Here is a 26,102-nt window from a genome sequence, read left to right on the forward strand (position 1 = left end):
ATAGTAGTTATATTCTTGCACATAGGGGCAGTATTATAGTAGTTATATTCTTGTACATAGGAGCAGTATTATAGTAGTTATATTCTTGTACATAGGGGCAGTATTATAGTAGTTATATTCTTGTACATAGGGGCAGTATTATAGTAGTTATAGTCTTGTACATAGGGGCAGTATTATAGTAGTTATATTCTTGTACATAGGGGCAGTATTGTAATGTAAAATGTCTGTAAGTAGACCTTTCTAGAATCCTCAATTCTTTCCACAAAATTGCCTTGTCACACAGCAGCATCCCCCCACCTTCTCAGCTATGTGTCCACACTGGTAATAGGACACTTCCTCTATAACTTTTGGCCCCTCTCCACAGAAAGGAATGCTAATTAGTTAGGGGAAAAGATCTTTGTTCTGGCCGAGGCTGGATGCCAGTATATGGGAAGTGTTAAAACAAGTCATATTGTAAAAACCATACACCTCAGAGATATGAAACTCACATTTTTGCAAAGGGCACGAAGCAAGCTTTCTAAACCCCTAAGTTTCACGATTCTTGGACTTCCAGAAATTGAGATATGGATTGCTCCCAAATGGATTGTCCTATCTTGTGCATTCTTGATGTTTTCTTGTTGGGTTAGTTACACTGGGAAACATGATACCCTTGGTGACTTCATACGAGCTTCCCCCATTAAGATATGGTTATCATAACTTTTTTAGTTAAGTTATAACTGAGAGAGATGGGGGTTGGACCTCACCAGACTGCCCATTTCGTGAGGTCACAGACCGTAGGCTATAGGTGTTCCCTACCAAATTCCAGTCAGTTGGAGCTACAGAGTCCATGCTGACAAGACGTGCAGATGAGTGGAACGTGTGGCTCCGCCTTCTCCCTCCACATGGTCTGCCTGATACCGACTGAACACATGTGAGTGTTACTTTCTGTCTTTTAATCCCTTTGTTTTATATTTGTATTTGTACATATTTAATGTCTCAGTTTTGTAACAATTCTTTATCTGAGTAACCACTGCCCTTTTGGGAATAAATGATAAAAATCTATTAGTTTGCCTCCATGCTCTAAGAAATGAACTATGGGCTTTTTTTAGATAATCGCTACTAATTTGGGGTTTGTCACGGACCCTCTTAATTAACTCTTTGATTAAGTAAAGCGTGGCTGGTGGCAGCGTGGAGTGCATGGCTGGCTAGGCTAGCTGGCAGTACAGACGGGTGTTACATGCTGAATGAGGGGCTGCGGCCACAGCATTGATAATTCCCTTACTGCAGTAGCCTAGCGGCCCATGCACAACAAGCAGCCCGTCCAGCGACTAACTACCCTAGGTGCAGTTCCCTGACTGACCTGAGGGTAAGGGGGGCACCGGAGAGCTGCGAGTTCCAAAGTGGAACTGAGAAAGTGGGATATACATAAATCCCCGCAGTTCTTGGAAGGTTGTTAGCAGTGGTGGGGCATCCAAAAGACCCCCCTGCGGTAAATTGTTAGAGCAAGATTAGCTTGCTGCATTTTTGTCACGTGGTGCCGGTGGTGGGATAACTAAGATAAGCCCCCACTGTGCCTGTGATAGCTGTGTGCCAGCAGTGCATCACGTCACTCCATCCGCTGACAAACCCGTGTCGGTGGTGGGATCGTGACGTATTGGTGGCACAGGGTCCGCTGTCCGTCACAATTTGGCGGCAGCGGTCTGCCCGTTCATCACATATTGGTGGCAGTGGTGGGCTGTTCCACACAAGTATTATAGCAGCTATATTCTTGTACATAGGAGCAGTATTATAGTAGTTATATTCTTGTACATAGGGGCAGTATTATAGTAGTTATATTCTTGTACATAGCAGTATTATAGTAGTTATATTCTTGTACATAGCAGTATTATAGTAGTTATATTCTTGTACATAGGGAGCAGTATTATAGTAGTTATATTCTTGAACATAGGGGCAGTATTATAGTAGTTATATTCTTGTTCATAGGAGCAGTATTATAGTAGTTATATTCTTGTACATAGGGGCAGTATTATAGTAGTTATATTCTTGTACATAGGGAGCAGTATTATAGTAGTTATATTCTTGTTCATAGGAGCAGTATTATAGTAGTTATATTCTTGTACATAGGAGCAGTATTATAGTAGTTATATTCTTGTACATCGGGGCAGTATTATAGTAGTTATATTCTTGTACATAAGAGCAGTATTATAGTAGTTATATTGTTGTACATAGGGGGAAGTATTATAGTAGTTATATTCTTGTACATATGGGGCAGGATTATAGTAGCTATATTCTTGTACATAGGGGCAGTATTATAGTAGTTATATTCTTGTACATAGGAGTAGTATTATAGTAGTTATATTCTTATACATAGGGGGCAGGATTATAGTAGTTATATTCTTGTACATAGGGGCAGTATTATAGTAGTTATATTCTTGTACATAGGGGCAGTATTATAGTAGTTATATTCTTGTACATAGGGGGCAGTATTATAGTAGTTATAGTCTTGTACATACTGTAGGAGCAGTATTATAGTAGTTAGATTCTTGTACATAGGAGCAGTATTATAGTAGTTATATTCTTGTACATAGGGGGCAGTATTATATTAGTTATATTCTTGTACATAGGGGCAGTATTATAGTAGTTATATTCTTGTACATAAGGGGCAGTATTATAGTAATTATATTCTTGTACATAGGGGGCAGTATTATAGTAGTTATATTCTTGTACATAGGGGCAGTATTATAGTAGTTATATTCTTGTACATAGGGGCAGTATTATAGTAGTTATATTTTTGTACATAGGGGGAGTATTATAGTAGTTATATTCTTGTACATAGGAGCAGTATTATAGTAGTTATATTCTTGTGCATAGGGGGAGTATTATAGTAGTTATATTCTTGTACATAGGAGCAGTATTATACTAGTTATATTCTTGTGCATAGGGGGAGTATTATAGTAGTTATATTCTTGTACATAGGGGCAGTATTATAGTAGTTATATTCTTGTACATAGGTGGCAGTATTATAGTAGTTATATTCTTGTACATAGGGGGCAGTATTATAGTAGTTATATTCTTGTACATAGGGGCAGTATTATAGTAGTTATATTCTTGTACATAGGGGGCAGTATTATAGTAGTTATATTCTTGTACATGGGGGCAGTATTATAGTAGTTATGTTCTTGTACATAGGGGCAGTATTGTAGTTATGATCTTGTACATAGGGTGTTATAGTTTTACTCTTACACGATACATTGTAGATCTTTGTTTGGTTTCTGCCCGATTTACAATGTATGATAAGAATAGTTTTTTCATTTTATAATGGATGGATGTGATGTCTTCGTCCTGATCTTGTTGTCTTCACCACTAATGAGATGGATACTGTATATATTGTAGTGTGGCTTGTTGTTACCGCTCGAAGAACAAACACTGAACACTTCCTGTCCCAGGGGGCCGGTAGAGAAATAAAGCTCAGAGATGAATCTTTGTCCGAGGCCGTAGGCACGGAATAGAGACTTCAACTGTCTGATGCAGAACTGCACACACCTGATACCTGTAATTGTCTAGAGCCGGGGCTCGGCCACGTTTTGGTATTATAGGCAAAGATAATTGAAGAACTTCCATTCTTTACGATTTAAATACATTTTTGTATTGATTAATTTTGTATTTAACCCTTTCACCCTGAAGCCTGTTTTCTCCAGGCCAATTTTTTCAATTCTGACCATTGTCACTTTATGTGGTAACTCTGGAACACTTTATCAGATCCTAGTGATTCTCAGAATGTTTTTTCCTGACATATTGTACTTAATGATAATGGAAATATTTCTTACACATATGACTTGGGTATATTTGTAAAAATACTGGTAATTTGACGAACATTTTGCAATTTTCAAAGTTTTCATTTTTATTTACCCTTAAACCAGAAAGTTACGTCACACAACATAGTTAATAAATAGTTTACCGCATGTCTACTTTACATCAGAACAATTTTTGAAACTTCTTTTTTTTGTTAGGAAGTCGTAAGGATTAAAACTTGACCAGCAATTTCCCATTTTTCCAACTAAATTTACAAAATTATTTTTTTTAAAGACCACATTACATTTAAAGTAACTTTGAGGCATCTATGTGACAGAAAGTCTATGTGAAACCATTCTAGAAACTGCCACCCCTCAAGGTGCCAAAAACCACATTCAAGAAGTTTATTACCCCTTCGTGTGTTTCACAGGAATAAATGCAATGGGGAAGGAAAAAATGAACATTTTACTTTTTTTGTTACAAAAAATTTACTTTAGCCCCAGTTTTTTTTTTTATTTTCACAAGGGTAAGGCCAGGTTCACACTAGCGTATGGAAGAGTGTTGTGAGTTCATTTTCCCCTTCACCATTGAGGTCTGATGAACGCCCTCTTCTGGGGAAGGAAGGTAGTGAGTCTGATTACCAAGCACCTGGGCAGGATGATGATGACTGGGTGACGGGAATTACTGACTGGATATAAGGCAGCCGATGCCCTTCTGCCTTGCTGGTGATCTCTCTGAGGGATTCTAGGAGACCAGTCTGATTCCTGCTCCTCAAAAGCTAAGTTTTCTGCTCTACTTTTTGCATTTGTGTTTTGGTTTTGTTTTGCATTGTTTTCCTTGATTTCTGCCATTCCCTGCTGTGGTGAGCTGAATTCCTTTTTGCTCTGTCTTCAGAAAATACCTGAGTACTGATATAGTCTTTTTGAAGCCTAGCGTCTTCAGGGCTTTTTTCCCTATCAGCTGTTGGCTCTTGTTTTGATAGGGTTTTGGCGGATTACAGACAGCAGCTTTTCTATCCTGTCGTATCTAGTTAGCTTGGGCCCCATCTTTTGCTCAGCCTATCTTTCTATCTGTGTGAGTGTTTTTTCATCTTGCTTCACCGTCATTATATGTTGGGGGCTGCCTATTGCTTTGGGGTCTGCTCTGGGGCAGTTTAGATTTCCCTTTCTGTCTTTAGGCTATGTAGTTCGGCTGTGATCAAGGGGTCTAGGGCACCGTAGGAACCCCCCATGGCTACTGCTAGTTGTTGTTGATAGGTTCAGGGGTCTGCAATCCAATAGCTGCCAACTTCTCTGGTTTTCTGGACTTAGCTAGTATTTCTGTTTTTGCCTCCTACGGTGACTCATTCATAACAGAGGAGATGCGGAGGGCTGAAGCTCCGCCCCCTGTCGCGCCTCCACTGTGATGCTCCTCCTCCGTCGGCATGTGGCCTGCGTATCCTATCTTTAGAATTGCAGGCCGTGCCGCTGTAGGCGGATGCCTCCGCATTTGTCGTTTTGACGGTGCGGCGACCGCACCAAAATGCAACTCGTTGCGTTCGGTGCAGGTCGCTGCATCGTCAGAATGTACTGTTGGGGCATCATACTCTATGGAGTAGCACATAAAAATGTCTGGCGAGTTTAGGTTACTGACCAAGCATAAATTGTCTTATTTTATGTTTATCCAAATGTGCTCCTAATTTTCAAAGTTGAGAGGTGTGGTTCATAGGTATGTTTTTGTGTCGGGGTTTGGTTCCGACCTATATTTATTTAGGGGGTTGAATTACATAGTTACATAGTTAATTTCATGACATAAAGACAAATGTTCATCAAGTTCAAAGGACACGTTATATTTACGGCCACAATGATCCCAATTTTCAATCCTCCTGTCCAAACATTCAGAAACGAACTTTCTGTATTTCCAAAATTATTTATGTTATCATCTTCTAAAAAAAAAAGCATATAAGCCTTTTATGGAACTACTCATGGTTCCTGCTTTGTTTGGCTCCTAATGTCGGGTAATCCACAGACTAATACTTCTATGGTAAAGAAGCTCTGTATTCTCTGGAGATTGAACCAGTCGTTCTCCAGGCGCCCCCTTCTCTTTTGAGGTCCTTCATTCTCAGGTAAAGGAGAAGTATGTAGAGGAGACCAACTCGCATTGTTTGATTATGTAATCTACGGTATTTGCATAATTTTTCCTCCTCTGTTTTGCAAGTCAACAAATTAGCTGGACTAGACAATGTGTAATCAGCATATCAGCAAACATCATGTTCAATGACTCTGCATGAAAGAGTCAACATTTCAGACTCTTACCCAACTGAAGAAAAAACTCATAAATTCAAAAGTCAGCATACAGATAACAGTCTATTCTTCCTGGCCTGCTGAAAATAGACGTCTGGTTAATTAAGATAAAATGCTGTCTCATTACAAGGGGTTCTACATGAAACAGCTTTTGAACATACTTTTTGTTTTTGCCCCTCAAAAATATCTTCTCCTATTTTCAAGACTAAATAAATGTAATTATTTTATTCTTTACTCACAAATCCTCCCTGACCGTTATCATTTTTTTGGCTCTTCTTTCTACCTTTCCGAGATGCAAGCAATCCTTTCTACACACTGGTGCCCAGAACTGAACTGCATCTGTCAAATGATGCCACACGAACGCTTTGTAATGTGGTCGTATCACATCCTTGTCCCGCGAGTCCATGCTGTAATACATGACAATATCCTGCTGCCTTTAGAGGCTGCTGATTGACACTGAATTCTTTATTTAGTCTGTGATTAGTTAAGGAGTGCCAGTCTGTGGTTTCCATTTAATAGTGATCCTATCTGGGTGCGCTTTCTAATGTAGGGGGTATGATATGCCATCTATTCTCTACAAGTATCTAAGAAGTGTCTTTCCTTATTTCTTGGTACAAGTGGATATACGGATCGGCCGGTTTGGCAGAGAGAAAACAACTCTATTAACGTCTTTCTTCTCTGGCTTTAGATTCCCGGTCACAAACTCCCTGCAACGTCCAGACGTCCTACAATTACGCATGGGAAGGGTCCGCAGGAGAAAACCCCTCCAGAACCAAAGTTGACGTGATCTTTTCTAGATCGCATCAGCTCAATTTTTCTGCAAATGCCAATGGTAGAAAGTCTCCTAATCATATGAATAATTATGCGCTGCCTTCCGGGAATAAAGACCAGAATGTATATGTAAGTGAAGACAGGAGCCATGATGTTTATATAAGTGACGACAGATATATGTGGCTTAGGATACAGCTGCTTCACTAACCTGAGATATCAGGAAGCTAATACGGCTGTTTAGATGTGTGATACACAGTATGTAGTGGCAGCTATTAATGGACGTTTGTTAATAGCGGAGGTCGGTAGGGGATAAAAAGCATAAAGATTCCACAATTCCTAGAACTTTCTTTAATCTGTCAAGTAAACGTCCAGCATTTCTAATATGTACCATGGATTTTTAGATACACTGGAATAATTACTGCACCATAAAGGCAGTCAAATAAATGCTAGAAGGCTCAAGGAAAGAGGTGCCGAATACCGGCCTGCTGTAAACCTGAATAGGGACTCCCACCACTAGGAGGAGCTCACTACATACAGATTTATACAGCCACCACTAGGGGGAGCTCACTACATACAGATTATACAGCCACCACTAGAGGGAGCTCACTACATATAGATTTATACAGCCACTACTAAAGGGGAGCTCACTAAATACAGAATTATACAGCCACCACCGGAGGGAGCTCATTACAAATAGATTTATACAGCCACCACTAGGAGGAGCTCACTACATACAGATTTATACAGCCACCACTAGGAGGAGCTCACTACATAGAGATTTATACAGCCACCACTAGGGGGAGCTCACTACATACAGATTTATACAGCCGCCACTAGAGGGAGCTCACTACATATAGATTTATACATCCACCACTAGAGGGAGCTCACTACATACAGATTTATACAGCCACCACTAGGAGGAGCTGACTACATACAGATTTATACAGCCACCACTAGAGGGAGCTCATTACATACAGATTTATACAGCCACCACTAGGAGGAGCTGACTACATACAGATTTATACAGCCACCACTAGGAGGAGCTGACTACATACAGATTTATACAGTCACCACTAGGGGGAGCTCACTACATACAGATTATACAGCCACCACTAGAGGGAGCTCACTACATATAGATTTATACAGCCACTACTAAAGGGGGAGCTCACTAAATACAGAATTATACAGCCACCACCGGAGGGAGCTCATTACATACAGATTTATACAGTCACCACTAGGAGGAGCTCACTACATACAGATTTATACAGTCACCACTAGAGGGAGCTCATTACATACAGATTTATACAGTCAACCCCGAGGAGCTCACTACATACAGATTTATACAGCCACCACTAGGGGGAGCTCACTACATACAGATTATACAGCCGCCACTTGAGGATAGCTCACTACATATAGATTTATACAGCCACCACTAGCAGGAGCTCAAAACATAGATTTATACAGCCACTACTAGAGGGAGCTCATTACATACAGATTTATACAGTCACCACTAGGAGGAGCTCACTACATAAAGATTTATACAGCCACTACTAGAGGGAGCTCATTACATACAGATTTATACAGTCACCACTAGGAGGAGCTCACTACATACAGATTTATACAGTCACCACTAGGGGGAGCTCACTACATACAGATTTATACAGTCAACAATAGGGGAGCTCACTACATACAGATTTATACAGTCACCACTAGGGGGAGCTCACTACATACAGATTTATACAGTCACCACTAGGGGGAGCTCATTACATACAGATTTATACCAGAAGAATGCCAACTGCAGTACGCTCCCCCTAATTGTTACTTCAGGCCATTATCACCTTATATTATCAATCTGAGAAATTCTAATGGAATCTCCGCCACATAAAAAGATATCTATATTATTAATGACATATTGGGTCCTGTTATAAATTTTGCCCTAAAGATCCTTATTTCTAAAAATGTATTTAATTTATGATACAAGGAAAAGATTATCCATTCATTTCATATGTTCTAGACGCAGATAAATAACCTGGGGATTGCCACTAATTTTCCTAAAGCCTACCCTGAGTGTGGAGCTCTTTGGCTCTTACTCATTATCTGATGTGACGCTGTGATTTTATGGATTTCCGTGGACTTTTTAGCAAATAATGCATGTGTTTTAAAGTTAGAAAGATCTCTGAGCAGTGTTAAAGGGCTTTACGGTGTTTCAAGCCCTTTACGGAGATTATAAGCTTGAAAGAAGACTTGTCGCCAGGTCAAAGGTGGTCACTCAGTGTTTTTTTGCTCCCATTTCATTCCTTCTGCCCAACTGACAATTCTATTTCTTTTTTTATCTGCCATATGGGTCCAGAGTTATGGACTTTTTTATTTAATATCGATTTTAATGGTATTTCCAGAAATGGGCGTGGCTAACAGGATCCTCTGGGGCGTGTCTTTAGGTTGCTCTGCATAATTATCCAGTGAGTAACGCCCTTCGAGTAAACACCACAAAAAATTAGCTCTCTGGAACCATATGGCGGATTTGGAGAAAAATTCAAAAACACTGAAAACTCAGGTGCTATTAAGTGCATCTTTGACTCCATTGTGGGTTAGATTGTAACGTTTATATGATATTTACCCTTTAGGGACAACAGATTGATCATTAATAATTTGTTTGCTGTAATTCATCATCACTGACAGATCTCGGGTCCAGGCTAAGCTTAATCCCATTCTCCATGTCTGAAGTCAGAGCTGAAATACAGACACTGAGAAATCGATCACACAGGTGAGTATGTCCCGGCTCTGATCTCAGGCTCACACAGATCATCTCCCGACGGAGCGGCCAGGAGGGAAGCATTCATCCAATGCTGCGTGAGAGGGAAGTATAGCGATAGTCATCCTGAGCCTCCTAGTTCATGAGTACTGATTAGAGTTGAACGATACCGTCCGATACTTCAAAGTATCGTATCGGATGGTATCGGCCGATCTTTAAAAAAAGTATCGGTATCGCCGATTCCGATACCGGAAGTCCCATTCAAGTCTATGGGACTTCCGGTATCGGAATAAGAAAAACCCTTTCCTGCCCTTGTACAGCCTCTCTGGGGTCTGTACGGGCCTTTCGGGGGGCTGTGCCGGCCTGCCAGGGGGTCTGTGCCGGCCTGCCAGGGGGTCTGTGCAGGCTCTGGTGGTCTGTGCCGGCCTGCCGGGGGGCTGTGCCGGCCTGCCGGTGGTCTGTGCAGGCTCCGGTGGGCTGTGCCGGCCTGCCGGGGGGCTGTGCCGGCTTGCCGGGGGGCTGTGCCGGCCTGCCGGGGGGCTGTGCAGGCTCCGGGGGGCTGTGCTGGCCTGCCGGTGGTCTGTGCAGGCTCCGGGGGGCTGTGCCGGCCTGCCGGGGGGCTGTGCCGGCCTGCCGGTGGTCTGTGCCGGCCTGCCGGTGGTCTGTGCAGGCTTCGGGGGTCTGTGCAGGCATCGTCCGATGGGACTACAAGTCCCATCGGGCGATGCCTGCTACCATGACAGTGATTGACACATTAGCCAATGATGGGACAGTAATAGTCCTATCATCCGGCTAATGTGTTGAATGTAAAAAAAAAAAAAAAAAATTACATGCTACATACATACAACATGCATACTACATACATGCTACATTCATACTACATACTACATACATGCTACATACATGCTACATTCATACTACATAAATACTACATGCAACATACATACTACATATATACTACATACATACTACATATATACTACATGCATGCTACATACATACTGCATGCTACATACATACTACATGCTACATACATACTACATGCTACATACATACCACATATATACTACATACATACTACATACATACTACATGCATGCTACATACATGCTACATACATAACACATATATACTACATGCATGCTACATACATAGTACATGCTACATGCATGCTACATACATACTACATGCTACATACTACATATATACTACATGCATGCTACATACATACTACATGCTACATACTACATATATACTACATGCATGCTACATACATACTACATGCTACATACATACTACATATATACTACATGCATGCTACATACATACTACATGCTACATACATACTACATATATACTACATGCATGCTACATACATACTACATGCTACATACATACTACGTATATACTACATGCATGCTACATACATACTACATGCTACATACATACCACATACATACTACATACATGCTACATGCTACATATATACTACATATATACTACATGCATGCTACATACATACTACATGCTACATACATACTACATATATACTACATACATACTACATGCTACATACATACTACATATATACTACATGCATGCTACATACATACTACATGCTACATACATACCACATACATACTACATACATGCTACATGCTACATATATACTACATATATACTACATGCATGCTACATACATACTACATGCTACATACATACTACATATATACTACATACATACTACATACATACTACATGCTACATACATACCACATACATACTACATACATACTACATGCTCCATACATTCATACATATATACTACATGCATGCTACATACATACTACATATATACTACATGCATGCTACATACATACTGCATGCTACATGCATGCTACATACATACTACATACATACTACATGCTACATACATACCACATATATACTACATACATACAATACATTCATACAATACATACATAGACATACAGTACATATAACATAGAGTAACATACTTACCAATACTTGTCACATTGTTCCCCGAAGCCATTGTCTTTTCCGGAATAAATATTAACATAACAAACCACAAAAATACTCACCCACGATCCGAAGCAGTCCACGAGTGTGTCCCACGACGATCTTGGGTAGAGAACTGCAGCATCAGCTGATGCTGCCGTTCTCTACGGGCTGCAGGGCAGGAATCCAATGACGGAAGGTAGGTATCCTTCCGCACTGTATTCCTCCGCCACTTAAAAAAAAAAAAAGTCCCTAGTCTCACTTTATGCCATTGCTGTGTGGGAAATTCCCACACAGCAATGGCATAAAGTGAGACTAGGGACTTTTTTTTTTTTAAGTGGCGGAGGAATACAGTGCGGAAGGATACCTACCTTCCGTCATTGGATTCCTGCAGCCCGTAGAGAACGGCAGCATCATCTGATGCTGCAGTTCTCTACCCAAGATCGTCGTGGGACACACTCGTGGACTGCTTCGGATCGTGGGTGAGTATTTTTGTGGTTTGTTATGTTAATATTTATTCCGGAAAAGACAATGGCTTCGGGGAACAATGTGACAAGTATTGGTAAGTATGTTACTCTATGTTATATGTACTGTATGTCTATGTATGTATTGTATGAATGTATTGTATGTATGTAGTATATATGTGGTATGTATGTAGCATGTAGTATGTATGTAGCATGCATGTAGCATGCAGTATGTATGTAGCATGCATGTAGTATATATGTAGTATGTATGTAGCATGCATGTAGTATATATGTAGTATGTATGTAGCATGTAGTATGTATGTAGTATGTATGTAGTATGTATGTGGTATGTATGTAGCATGTAGTATGTATGTAGCATGCATGTAGTATGTATGTAGTATGCATGTAGTATGCATGTAGTATGTATGTAGCATGTATGTGGTATGTATGTGGTATGTATGTAGCATGTAGTATGTATGTAGCATGCATGTAGTATATATGTAGTATGTATGTAGCATGTAGTATGTATGTAGTATGTATGTAGTATGTATGTGGTATGTATGTAGCATGTAGTATGTATGTAGCATGCATGTAGTATGTATGTAGCATGCATGTAGTATGCATGTAGTATGTATGTAGTATGTATGTAGTATGTATGTAGTATGTATGTAGCATGTATGTGGTATGTATGTAGCATGTAGTATGTATGTAGCATACATGTAGTATATATGTAGTATGTAGTATGTATGTAGTATGTATGTGGTATGTATGTAGCATGTAGTATGTATGTAGCATGCATGTAGTATGTATGTAGCATGCATGTAGTATGTATGTAGCATGCATGTATGTATGTAGCATGCATGTAGCATGTATGTAGCATGCATGTAGCATGCATGTAGTATGTATGTAGTATGTATGTAGTATGTATGTAGCATGCAGCATGTATGTAGCATGTATGTAGCATGTATGTAGTATGTATGTAGTATATATGTAGTATATATGTAGCATGTAGTATGTATGTAGCATGTAGTATGTATGTAGTATTTTTTTTTTTTAACATTTAACACATTAGCCGGATGATGGGACTACTACTGTCCCATCATTGGCTAATGTGTCAATCACTGTCATGGTAGCAGGCATCGCCAGATGGGACTTGTAGTCCCATCGGACGATGCTTGCACAGACCCCCGGACATCAGCACAGCCCCCCGGCAGGCCGGCACAGCCCCCCGGCAGGCCGGTACAGACCCCCACAGGGTGCACAGACCACCGGCAGGCCGGCACAGCCCCCCGGCAGGCCGGTACAGACCCCCACAGGGTGCACAGACCACCGGCAGGCCGGCACAGACCACCGGCAGGCCGGTACAGACCCCCACAGGGTGCACAGACCACCGGCAGGCCGGCACAGCCCCCCGGCAGGCCGGTACAGACCCCGGGCAGTCCACACAGCCCCCCGGCAGGCCGGCACAGCCCCCCGGCAGGCCGGCAGAGACCCCCGGAAGGCCCGAAATGACGGCGCATCATGATGCGCACACACCGCGCATCATGATGACGTCAGGCTGTCAATCAACTGAACTTCCGATTCCGATGCCGAATTCCGATATTGAAAAAATATCGGAAGTCGGTATCGGAATTCCGATACAGCAAGTATCGGCCGATACCCGATACTTGCGGTATCGGAATGCTCAACACTAGTACTGATACATGAAGAGGACTTGTCACCAGCTCAAAAGTGACAATGTTTTTCACTATCTGTAATCCCATTGTTCCCTTGTTTTGTTTGTTTTAAATCAGTCATACGATTCCAGATATGTCACCGAATAAAAAGGACACTAATTTTTATCCTCTTTACCAAAAAGGGTGGGGCACACAGAAAAATTAGGCAGAGCAGCCTAAAGACACGTCCCCAGAGGATCCTGCGAGCCATTCTGGCTGCGAGACCTCCGGAAAGTGTCGTCTGAAGGTTTCCGGCAGAGTAGTCACTTGTGACCCAGTGTTGATCAAGCAGTGAACAGCTTGCCCATTCACTTCGGTTCAGACTGCAGGGCTCGCAGAAACTATATTTTTGGGACTTCCTTCCCCCTTCTTCTTTCTTCCTGGCTCCGGGCTGCGTCCCTCAGCCGCGGAGCCTACTAGTTTAACGGCTGCCTCGGTAGGGGTCATCTCCGGCTAGGCCAGCCTCGAGCGAAATGTACAGTTTTCCCACAATTGAAACACGTCAGTCCCCCTTCAGCACCAAGAGGTCTCACTCCCTGATGAGGCCTGGTAGAAAGGCGAGATCCTGTAACATTTCTGTCTCGGATTGAGGAATCTTCCCTCGGTTGCTCTTAAGCCGGAACAGGGTCTCTCTTAGACGAGTCCATTTTCTCCACATCTTTTGTATCTCCTTCCATATCCCTTGGGCCCATTCCGACTCTGCTGCAGGTGGAGTAGGTATTTCATAGCTGCGGACCATTCCTGCCAGGGCAGTCACCCTCTGCTCCTGCTCTCTTATGCGCGCCTCTGCCCCCACCAGTAGCGTAGCTACCGGGGGGCAGAGGGGGCGGTCGCCCCGGGCCCTGTGCTCTGAGGGGGCCCACCCGGATTTACACTGTAATTACTGTATCTGCGGCAGAGAGGGAGAATCGATCATCTCCCTGCTCTGCCGCTGCTATGTTGTCTTCTCCGGCTGCCACAGGACCTGTGATGAGGTCACAGAAGGGGAAGAGTTGAGGTCACATGATCAGGGGGCTCTCTGTGTGCAGGACTCTGCCCTGCTGGTTGTCATGGTGCTGGATGAAGGGAAGTTTCTGTGTGTGGTAAGGAGAACTTTACAGGGTGGATGTAGCACAGCTGTGTGTGTACGAGGTGTACAGAGCAAAGCCGCGTGTGTGCGAGGTGTACGGAGTGGAGCCGTGTGTGTACGAGGCATAGAAAGCGGAACCATGTGTGCATGAGGTGTATGGTGGGGAGCATTCATACCTCCCAACCGTCTCGATTTTGAGAGAGAGTCTGCCCCGGTCAGGAGCTTACTTTTCCCACGGAAACAGGAGTACACGGCAGAGCCCCGAGGAGGACTTTAAAATTTGCACGTGATGTTCCACCGGAAGTGACGTGCTGGAAGCTGACCGGAAATGAGGTAATTTCGGGAGTAGATTGTGACAGAACCATGGAGGCACCTCAGGGAATGCTTCAAATCCATCACCGTCTCTGACAGCGCGAACAGCGGGATCACCTTGGACTCGGTGATGTTGGTCATATGAGCGGATCATGATATGTCCTGCACCGGGAGGCTCAGGTGGGCACTACAATGGGAGCCGGGCTGCTATAGTATCTTTATAGAATCTTTCTTTCTCTCACTGTTTCTTTCTCTCGCTCTGTTCTTTCTCTCTGTTTCTTTCTCTCTCTGTTATGAATGAGTCACCGAAGGAGGAAAAAACAAAATACAAGCTAAGTCCAGAAAACCGGAGAGGTTGGTAGCTATCGGATTGCAGACCCCTGATCCTATCCACAACAACTAACAGTAGCCGTGGGGGGTTCCTACGATGCCCTAGACCCCTCGATCACAGCCGGAGAACTAAATAGGCCTAAAGAAAGAAAGGGGAAATCTAAACTGCCCCAGAGCAGACCCCAAAGCAATAGGCAGCCCCCAACATATAATGACGGTGAAGCAAGATGAAAACACTAACACAGACAGAAAGATAGGTTGAGCAAACGATGGGGCCCAAGCTAACTAAAAAGGACAGGATAGAAAAGCTGCTGTCTGCAATCCGTAAAAAACCCTACCAAAAAATGTCCCAACCGTCTGATAGGAAAAACAGGCCCTGAAGTCGCTAGGACTTCAAAATGACTATATCAGCACTCAGGTAAATTCTGAAGACAAAGCAAAGAGACAAACTGATCAGAGACAAAAATGGAACTCAGCACACCCCCGACCGGGGATGGCTGAACTCCAAAAAACAAAGTAAACAAAACAAAACTAATAAGTTCAATAGCAGAGCAAAAACTTATCTTTGGGAAGCAGGAATCAGACTGGTCTCCAAGAATCCAGCAGAGAAATCACCAGCGACTCAGAAGGGCGTCGGCTGCCTTATATCCAGTCCGATGTTCCTGTTACCCAGTCATCATCTACCAGCTCAGGTGTTTGGTAATCAGCCTCACTACCTTCCTTCACCAGAAGAGGGAGTTCATCAGACATCAACGGTGAAGGGGAAAATGAACTCACAACATCTCTCTATTCTCTTTCTTTCTCTCTCTGTTCTTTCTTTCCCCTCTTCCTTTTTCTCTCTGTTCTTTCTTTTGCTCTGTTCTTTCTTTCTTTCCCCTCTTTCTCTCTAATCTTTCTTTCTCTCTCTGTTCTTTCTTTCTGTTCTTTCTCTCTCTGTCTGTTCTTTCTTTCCTCTCTTTCTGTTCTTTCATTCCCCTCTTTCTTTCTCTGTAATCTTTCTTTCATTCTCTCTCTAATCTTTCTCTCTCTTTGTTCTTCCTTTCTCTCTGTTCTTTCTTTCCTCTTTCGCTCTCTCTGTTCTTTCTTTCTCTATAATGTAGCCCCCTTCATATGGTATAATTCAGCCCCCCCCCAAAGATTATAATGTAGCCCCTTCAGAATATAATGCAGCCCCCCTCATAGAGTATCATGCTGCCCCCCTCATGGGGTATCATGCTGCCCCCCTTATACAGGGTATCATGCTGCCCCCCATGCGGGGTATCATACTATCCCCCTCATACGGGGTATCATGCTGTCCCCCATCATTCGGGGTATCATGCTGCCCCCTCCTCATATGGGGAATCATGCTGCCCCCCATCATATGGGGTATCATGCTGCCCCCTCCTCATACGGGGTATATCTTGCTGCCCCCTCATACGGGTATTATGCTACCTCCCCCCCATATGTGGTATCATAATCAAGCAACCAGGACTCAATATATAAATTTAAAAAAAAAAATTATACTCACCTCTCCTCCTCGCTCCCACGCTGATTTCGGCGGCGGCTCTGCTCTGATGTCAGGAGCTGCGCTGCAGTCAGACCGGCACACAGCGGGGACACGACATATCGCGCACCCGTTGTATGTCAGAGGAAGAGGGTAAACATGGGAGAGGGAGCTCCGCAATAATGGAATATATATATTATATAGATTATTTTTGGCAACAGTGCAGTCATCTGCTGAGGTTCTCTGGTTAGGGGCCCACTCAGAAGTTTCGCCCCCCCTGAACCAAAACCCTAGCTACGCCTTTGGCACCCACCTCTAAGAAGGTCATGCGTGGGCTAGCGCTCAAGCGTTCTTGCAATGCCTGTTCCAACGGTGCATCCCTAAGACCCAAATTGATCCCTCAAAATACTATCAGGAGGCCACACTCCCATGATTCCCACATCTTATCCCACCAAGGACAACATCTCCAAGGAGTTTGTATGTTCTCCCCGTGTTTGTGTGGGTTTCCTCCGGGCACTCCGGTTTCCTCCCACACTCCAAAGACATACTGATAGGGAATATAGATTGTGAGCCCCATCGGGGACAGTGATGAAAATGTGTGCAAACTGTAAAGCGCTGCGGAATATGTTAGCGCTATATAAAAATAAAGATTATTATTATTATTATCTTCCCTTTTTGGAATGTGTGCATGTACTTCCTGCAATGGTTGATATATTGCGTCACCGTCTCCCCTTCTTGCTGGACGCGACCAAACGCATGGGCAACTCTCCAACATTAGTGGGGTCCCCGTGCATCTCCTCCAATGAACTTCGGGAGATTACTAGGCATTGCCCCCAACAGCAGACTGGACCTGGGGACACCCATAGTGTGACTACACCATAGAATCAGAATCGTCCTGGGCCATCTGCTCCAACCCCCTGCTCAAAGCAGGATTTGCTAAATCATCCCAGACAGATGTCTGTCCAGCCTCTGTTTGAAGACTTCTATTGAAGGAGAACTCACCACCTGTTGACTCATGTTCAGTCTGTGATCAATTAGTATACCCAAGTCTTTTTCACATGTGCTGTTGCTTAGCCCTATTCCTCCCATTCTATATATGCTTTTTTCATTTTTATTGCCCAGATGTAGTACTTTGCATTTTTCCCTGTTAAAACCCATTCTGTTAGTTGCTGCCCACTTCTCCAGTTTATTTAAATCTTTTTGAATCCTCTCTCTCTCCTCTCTAGTATTAGCTATCCCTCCTAGCTTTGTGTCATCAGCAAATTTAATCAGTTTACCCTCAATTCCTTCATCTAAATCGTTGATAAAGATGTTGAACAATACAGGGCCCAGGACAGAGCCCTGTGGTACCCCACTTGAGACATTCTTCCAACTGGATGTGCAGCCATTTACGACCACTCTTTGGGTCCGATCACTAAGCCAGTTATGAATCCACCTAACAGTTGCCTTGTCCATTCCATACTTAGTCATTTTTTCAATAAGGATTGTATGAGAGACTTTGTCAAATGCTTTGCTGAAGTCAAGATATACTATATCTACAGCATTTCCTTGATCCACCCAATCAGTGATTCCATCATAGAAGGAAATTAAGTTAGTCTGACATGACTTATTAGTTACAAACCCATGTAGTTACAAATGTAGTATGCAGGTGCTGGGATGCAGTAACACAAATGCTGCAGAGCAGGGATTACCTATATTTAGTCAACAGTAGGGAACTCCTGGCAGGGAGATAGCAGGGTAAAAGGGTACAAAATTAAACTGAATAAATGGTTGTTTCACCATCAGTCTCCGGTTAACAGTTCACTTATCGTGGCTCTGCAGCCTGTCACTCACTGATGGTCCCGTGGGTAGCAGGATGCTGGCAGCGCTCGGTGTAATGTCAGCTGGTGTCCTCATCCAGCACATGGTCCAATTTCTGGCGGTAGCGGGCGGTCTCCGGTTTTGCCTGCTGAGCCCCTAGTCCATATATCTGCGGAGCAAAATATTCCTCTCGGCGCGTATCTCTTTGAGCAGCCGCCATTACCCGAAGGCCTGTGCTGGAATGCTCTGCCCGATGTGCGCCTCTCTGAATGTCAGATCTGCAATGTTCCGTCAATGCACGCTTCACTGTGCACCCGCCGGGTTCGGAGAGTTCCTCACTATGCCGCTCCCCTCTCAGCGTTCGCGGTCTGCACCTTATCAGCGTTCTGGCGGGAAGACCACGCAACCCATTTTACCTCACACTGACTGACCACGCCCCCTGCACCCTGGTTACTGGCTCGCTCCAGCTCCAATCTCGGTCCCCCCAGGAACAGGAGGTTCGCCCCAGCAGTTCTGGACCTGACTCTTCAGCGGCTCTGGCAGCCCGGTCCTCCCTTCTACACAGTCACTGTGTACATACATTACATTACTGATCCTGAGTTACATCCTGTATTATACCCCAGAGCTGCACTCACTATTCTGCTGGTGCAGTCACTGTGTACATACATTACATTACTGATCCTGAGTTACATCCTGTATTATACTCCAGAGCTGCACTCACTATTCTGCTGGTGCAGTCACTGTGTACATACATTACATTACTGATCCTGAGTTACATCCTGTATTATACCCCAGAGCTGCACTCACTATTCTGCTGGTGCAGTCACTGTGTACATACATTACATTACTGATCCTGAGTTACATCCTGTATTATACCCCAGAGCTGCACTCACTATTCTGCTGGTGCAGTCACTGTGTACATACATTACATTACTGATCCTGATTTACATCCTGTATTATACTCCAAAGCTGCACTCACTATTCTGCTGGTACAGTCACTGTGTACATACATTACATTACTGATCCTGAGTTACATCCTGTATTATACTCCAGAGCTGCACTCACTATTCTGCTGGTGCAGTCACTGTGTACATACATTACATTACTGATCCTGAGTTACCTCCTGTATTATACTCCAGAGCTGCACTCACTATTCTGCTGGTGCAGTCACTGTGTACATACATTACATTACTGATCCTGAGTTACATCCTATATGTATTATACTCCAGAGCTGCACTCACTATTCTGCTGGTGCAGTCACTGTGTACATACATTACATTACTGATCCTGAGTTACATCCTGTATTATACTCCAGAGCTGCACTCACTATTCTGCTGGTGCAGTCACTGTGTACATACATTACATTACTGATCCTGAGTTACATCCTGTATTATACTCCAGAGCTGCACTCACTATTCTGCTGGTGCAGTCACTGTGTACATACATTACATTACTGATCCTGAGTTACATCCTGTATTATACTCCAGAGCTGCACTCACTATTCTGCTGGTGCAGTCACTGTGTACATACATTACATTACTGATCCTTAGTTACATCCTGTATTATACTCCAGTGCTGCACTCACTATTCTGCTGGTGCAGTCACTGTGTACATACATTACATTACTGATCCTGCGTTACATCCTGTATTATACCCCAGAGCTGCACTCACTATTCTGCTGGTGCAGTCACTGTGTACATACATTACATTACTGATCCTGAGTTACATCCTGTATTATACCCCAGAGCTGCACTCACTATTCTGCAGGTGCAGACACTGTGTACATATATTACATTACTGATCCTGAGTTACATCCTGTATTATACCCCAGAGCTGCACTCACTATTCTGCAGGTGCAGACACTGTGTACATATATTACATTACTGATCCTGAGTTACATCCTGTATTATACTCCAGAGCTGCACTCACTATTCTGCTGGTGCAGTCACTGTGTACATACATTACATTACTGATCCTGAGTTACATCCTGTATTATACCCCAGAGCTGCACTCACTATTCTGCTGGTGCAGTCACTGTGTACATACATTACTGATCCTGAGTTACATCCTGTATTATACCCCAGAGCTGCACTCACTATTCTGCAGGTGCAGACACTGTGTACATATATTACATTACTGATCCTGAGTTACTTCCTGTATTATACTCCAGAGCTGCACTCACTGTTCTGCTGGTGCAGTCACTGTGTACATACATTACATTACTGATCCTGAGTTACATCCTATATGTATTATACTCCAGAGCTGCACTCACTATTCTGCTGGTGCAGTCACTGTGTACATATATTACATTACTGATCCTTAGTTACATCCTGTATTATACTCCAGAGCTGCACTCACTATTCTGCTGGTGCAGTCACTGTGTACATACATTACATTACTGATCCTGAGTTACATCCTGTATTATACTCCAGAGCTGCACTCACTATTCTGCTGGTGCAGTCACTGTGTACATACATTACATTACTGATCCTGAGTTACATCCTGTATTATACTCCAGAGCTGCACTCACTATTCTGCTGGTGCAGTCACTGTGTACATACATTACATTACTGATCCTCTCGCTCCCTATGGTTATGACACTGTGGTCTCCTCTGCTGATTTCCTGCCTATAGATCGCTGTGCCCCCCATACTCTTATAATGTCAGCCATACAGGCGAATTAAAGCTCTAACACTCGGCACAGATGCAGCGGCCATGCCCAGATGACGCGCTTGGCTACTACTATGGATCTGTAAACTTTACGTCATTTTGTCTGGTTTTCAAACGTTTATAAATGTCCAGTGGAATCTTGGCTGCTGTGGGGTCTCTACCATTAATGAGAGTCTGAAAAATACATCTCAGAACATTAGAACATCTAGGGAATGGTTTCTCCATTGCAGACGGCCACAGATCATGTGACGATGGGATGGAGCGTAGGTCCGATGACTTCCCTCTGGGCAGTATTGAGCGCCTATAGGACAAGGTCAAGGGGGAAATTAGAAGAACTCAAGGTCACGAGTCAATAAAGGGTTAATAACGCCAGTGTGTGTGTGATGGTGTAGGGGGGTGAAATGAAACAACCCGGATGGATTGATAAATATCCCATCTGACACGGTGCACAATATTGATCATGAGCGACGCGGTCCAGACACATTGCAGCAGACGCCCAGCGCTTCTGATGCCATGACATCATCGCATCCAATGCACGGAACCAAAGTTTTATCACATCATTTACATTCTAAGAGCAAGTGCAAGATACTCCTCTGCCCTAATCTCAGAGGGTTATTCTAACAAAGGTCTAAAACAGATCTAAAATTATAATAATAAAAAATAATAACAATAAGAATCCACATAAAGATATTAGCGATACAAAGTCAGCGCACTCAGGGTATTTAAGAGAAAGGTGAAAATATCATTTAAATCTCTCATATATATATATGAAAAGCCTTTTTATTTTAAAACATACTACAGTATATAAAAGAACGATAAAATAAAACAGATGGAAAATATTACAGGACTCTGAGAATAATACAAAAAAAAATAAACACAATTCTAAAGAGTTGTTTTTAGATGTAAATCCCATGAGAAGGGTGTATTCTAATGAAAAAGAAAAAAAATAACAAAAAAGAAGAAAGAAATCGAAAACAGAAACAGATGGAATCAAATACTTGGCTCCAAAACCCAGGATGATCTAATCTGTTTCCGACAAGGATTTTTCTACTTCATTTATATGAGAATGAACAAAAATTAAACGTATGTTCATATGAATAAAAAATAAGCCAATAGAAAAAATGACTAAAAAAAAAAATATATATACATCTCTCACAAACACACATTATATATATATATATATAATTTTTTTAGATTAATTTAAATGCAGCATTTATTCCTTTTTTTCTATTCCTCAGCTCTGTAATTGTATCCAGTGGACATATTGTATTACTCTATACGTGATCTCCATAAACAATTCAGGTACCACAGCAAAGCAATGCACTGAAAGCTTAGTGTCCCCCCATCCCCCCCCCATCAAAAACAAGCCCCCCAGTGCCCACCTGAGCACTGACACTAGTGTACACCATCTAGATTTCTTCTTACTGCTTACACCTTAGTAATAGATACAGAAAAGCCAATCAACCAGTGATCAAAACATGTTGTTACTGTGACTACAGGCTGCAGAGAGCAGAGGGATCTGCAGCTGGAGAGATACATTGTATCACTGACAGAAGCTGCAGCCCATGCAGACACCTCCATACATGCAGCAGAGCTGAGCTGGTCATTACCTGCAGCAGAGCTGAGCTGGTCATTACCTGCAGCAGAGCTGAGCTGGTCATTACCTGCAGCAGAGCTGAGCTGGTCATTACATGCAGCAGAGCTGAGCTGGTCATTACCTGCAGCAGAGCTGAGCTGGTCATTACATGCAGCAGAGCTGAGCTGGTCATTACCTGCAGCAGAGCTGAGCTGGTCATTACCTGCAGCAGAGCTGAGCTGGTCATTACCTGCAGCAGAGCTGAGCTGAGCTGGTCATTACCTGCAGCAGAGCTGAGCTGGTCATTACCTGCAGCAGAGCTGAGCTGGTCATTACATGCAGCAGAGCTGAGCTGGTCATTGTCTGCTGCAGAGATTGAGAGATATAATTATTATTATTATTACTTATTTATATAGCGCCATTAATTCCATGGTGCTGTACATGAGAAGGGGTTACATACAAAGTTATAGGTATCGTTAACAGTAAACAATTTTACAATGACAGACTGGTACAGAGAGGACCAGATATAATGAAGATGACCCCTTCACCCTCCCCTGAAATGACAGAACCAACTCTGCTACATCGCACAGCTGCATATGCAGAGCACCAGGATGACTTACCACTTGCTGCTTGCACAGGTTCAGACCCAGAGCTGAAGTTCAGTGCTGCTGGCAGCCTTGGAGGAGCCCTGGATGGAGCCTTCCCTCTTGCAGTCCAGTGGGTAGGATATGTGATGTGACTACAGACTGCAGCTGCACAGAGGCTCCTGTCAGGGGCGCATTCCCTCACAGGCTGCAGGATGCCATGCAGAAGTTCAGGTGTCTGTGCCAGGGCCAGCAGACATATCCCCAGGGAGCAGGCAGTGATGCAATATTTCCCCAGCAGCTTCTGTGTGAATTGTGTCTCTCTGGGAATTGCAGGTCCCTGGTCTTTAGCACCAGACAAAGCACAGTAAACCTTGCAGGTCTTGCTGAGAGAAGACCACCCTACAGTCAGGGGGGGGAAGGCTCCGTGGCCAATCGCTTGTAAAGCAGTGATTCTTATAAATATTCATCCGATGCACCGGGCCAATTAGGGTGTGAATGGGATGGGGCTTATTTAAATCAAACTGAGTCATTCAACTCTGGAAGCTGCGAGCTGATGCTGCTGAGGAGCACTGCGGTGTGTCCCCTCCACAGCTGCCTCGTCCTACTGATGTGCAGATGCTCCAGACTCCGTCACGTGGCCTCATTGCAGGGCTCCTCACATTCATGCCTCCGCTACGACCTCAGGAGTGGAAGGGGAAAAGAAGACCTCAAATAATGGATCCCGAATTATATCTGGAGTCTCAGAGGCGGTTAGAGGGAAGCTTTCTATTCCTGGATTCCCTAAGATGTTACTCTACAAGGGTCGCACAACCAGTTCCCTTAGACATTACTCTACAGGGGTCACACAACCAGTTCCCAAAGACGTTACTCTACAAGGGTCACACAACCGGTTCCCAAAGACATTACTCTACAAGGGTCACACAACCGGTTCCCAAAGACGTTACTCTACAAGGGTCACACAACCAGTTCCCAAAGACGTTACTCTACAAGGGTCACACAACCGGTTCCCAAAGACGTTACTCTACAAGGGTCACACAACCGGTTCCCTAAGACGATATTCTACAAGGGTCACCCAACCTGTTTCCTTAGACATAACTCTACAAGGGTCGCACAACCAGTTCCCAAAGACGTTACTCTTCAAGGGTCGCACAACTGGTTCCCTAAGACATTACTCTTCAAGGGTCGCACATCTGGGTCCCAAAGACGTTACTCTACAAGGGTCGCACAACTGGTTCCCTAAGATGTTACTCTACAAGGGTCGCGCAACCTGTTCCCTAAGACGTTACTCTGTAAGGGTTGCACAACCTGTTCCCTAAGACGTTATTCTACAAGGGTCGCACAACCTGTTGCATAAGACGTTACTCTACAAGGGTCACACAACTGGTTCCCTAAGGCGTTACTCTTCAAGGGTTGCACAACTGCTTCCCTAAGACGTTATTCTACAAGGGTCACACAACCTGTTCCCTTAGACGTAACTTTATGAGGGTAGCACAACCTGTCCCCTTAGACGTTACTCTACAAGGGTCGCACATCCGGTTCCCTTAGACGTTACTCTACAAGGGTCTCACAACCTTTTCCCTTAGACGTAACTCTACGAAGGTCGCGCAATCTGTTCCCTTAGACGTTACTCTACAAGGGTCACACATCCGGTTCCCTTAGATGTTACTCTACAAGAGTCGCACAACCTGTTCCCTTAGACATTACTCTACAAGGGTCGCACATCCGGTTCCCTTAGATATTACGCTACAAGGGTCTCACAACCTTTTCCCTTAGACGTAACTCTACGAAGGTCGCGCAATCTGTTCCCTTAGACATTACTCTACAAGGGTCGCACAACCTGTTCCCTTAGACATTACTCTACAAGGGTCGCACATCCGGTTCCCTTAGATATTACTCTACAAAGGTCGCACAACCTGTTCCCTTAGACATTACTCTACAAGGGTCGCACATCCGGTTCCCTTAGATATTACTCTACAAGGGTCGCACATCCGGTTCCCTTAGACGTTACTATGAGGGTCGCACAACCTGTTCCCTTAGACATTACTCTACAAGGGTCGCACATCCGGTTCCCTTAGATATTACTCTACAAACGTCGCACAACCTGTTCCCTTAGACATTACTCTACAAACGTCGCACAACCTGTTCCCTTAGACATTACTCTACAAGGGTCGCACATCCGGTTCCCTTAGACATTACTCTACAAGGGTCGCACATCCGGTTCCCTTAGATATTACTCTACAAGGGTCGCACATCCGGTTCCCTTAGACGTTACTATGAGGGTCGCACAACCTGTTCCCTTAGACATTACTCTACAAGGGTCGCACATCCGGTTCCCTTAGATATTACTCTACAAGGGTCGCACATCCGGTTCCCTTAGACGTTACTATGAGGGTCGCACAACCTGTTCCCTTAGACATTACTCTACAAGGGTCGCACATCCGGTTCCCTTAGATATTACTCTACAAAGGTCGCACAACCTGTTCCCTTAGACATTACTCTACA

At 43.6% G+C, this 26,102-nt stretch overlaps 1 protein-coding gene across 2 annotated transcripts in view; it reads right to left on the reverse strand.

Annotated features, from left to right (window-relative positions):
- Positions 1-24,258, reverse strand: part of ADCYAP1R1 (ADCYAP receptor type I) — a 357,068-nt gene extending 332,810 nt beyond the window's left edge. The window contains exon 1 of one of the 2 annotated variants that reach the window (XM_073582199.1): positions 23,634-24,258. The gene's annotated coding sequence lies outside the window, so the exon portion shown is untranslated. The remainder of the gene's footprint in view (positions 1-23,633) is intronic. The other variant, XM_073582200.1, reaches the window with a different exon arrangement.
- Positions 24,259-26,102: the final 1,844 nt, after the last annotated feature.

The sequence above is a fragment of the Dendrobates tinctorius genome, unplaced genomic scaffold (genome assembly GCF_039654945.1).
Source record: "Dendrobates tinctorius isolate UK_male_01 unplaced genomic scaffold, ASM3965494v1 ptg000070l, whole genome shotgun sequence".
Lineage (NCBI taxonomy): Eukaryota > Metazoa > Chordata > Amphibia > Anura > Dendrobatidae > Dendrobates > Dendrobates tinctorius.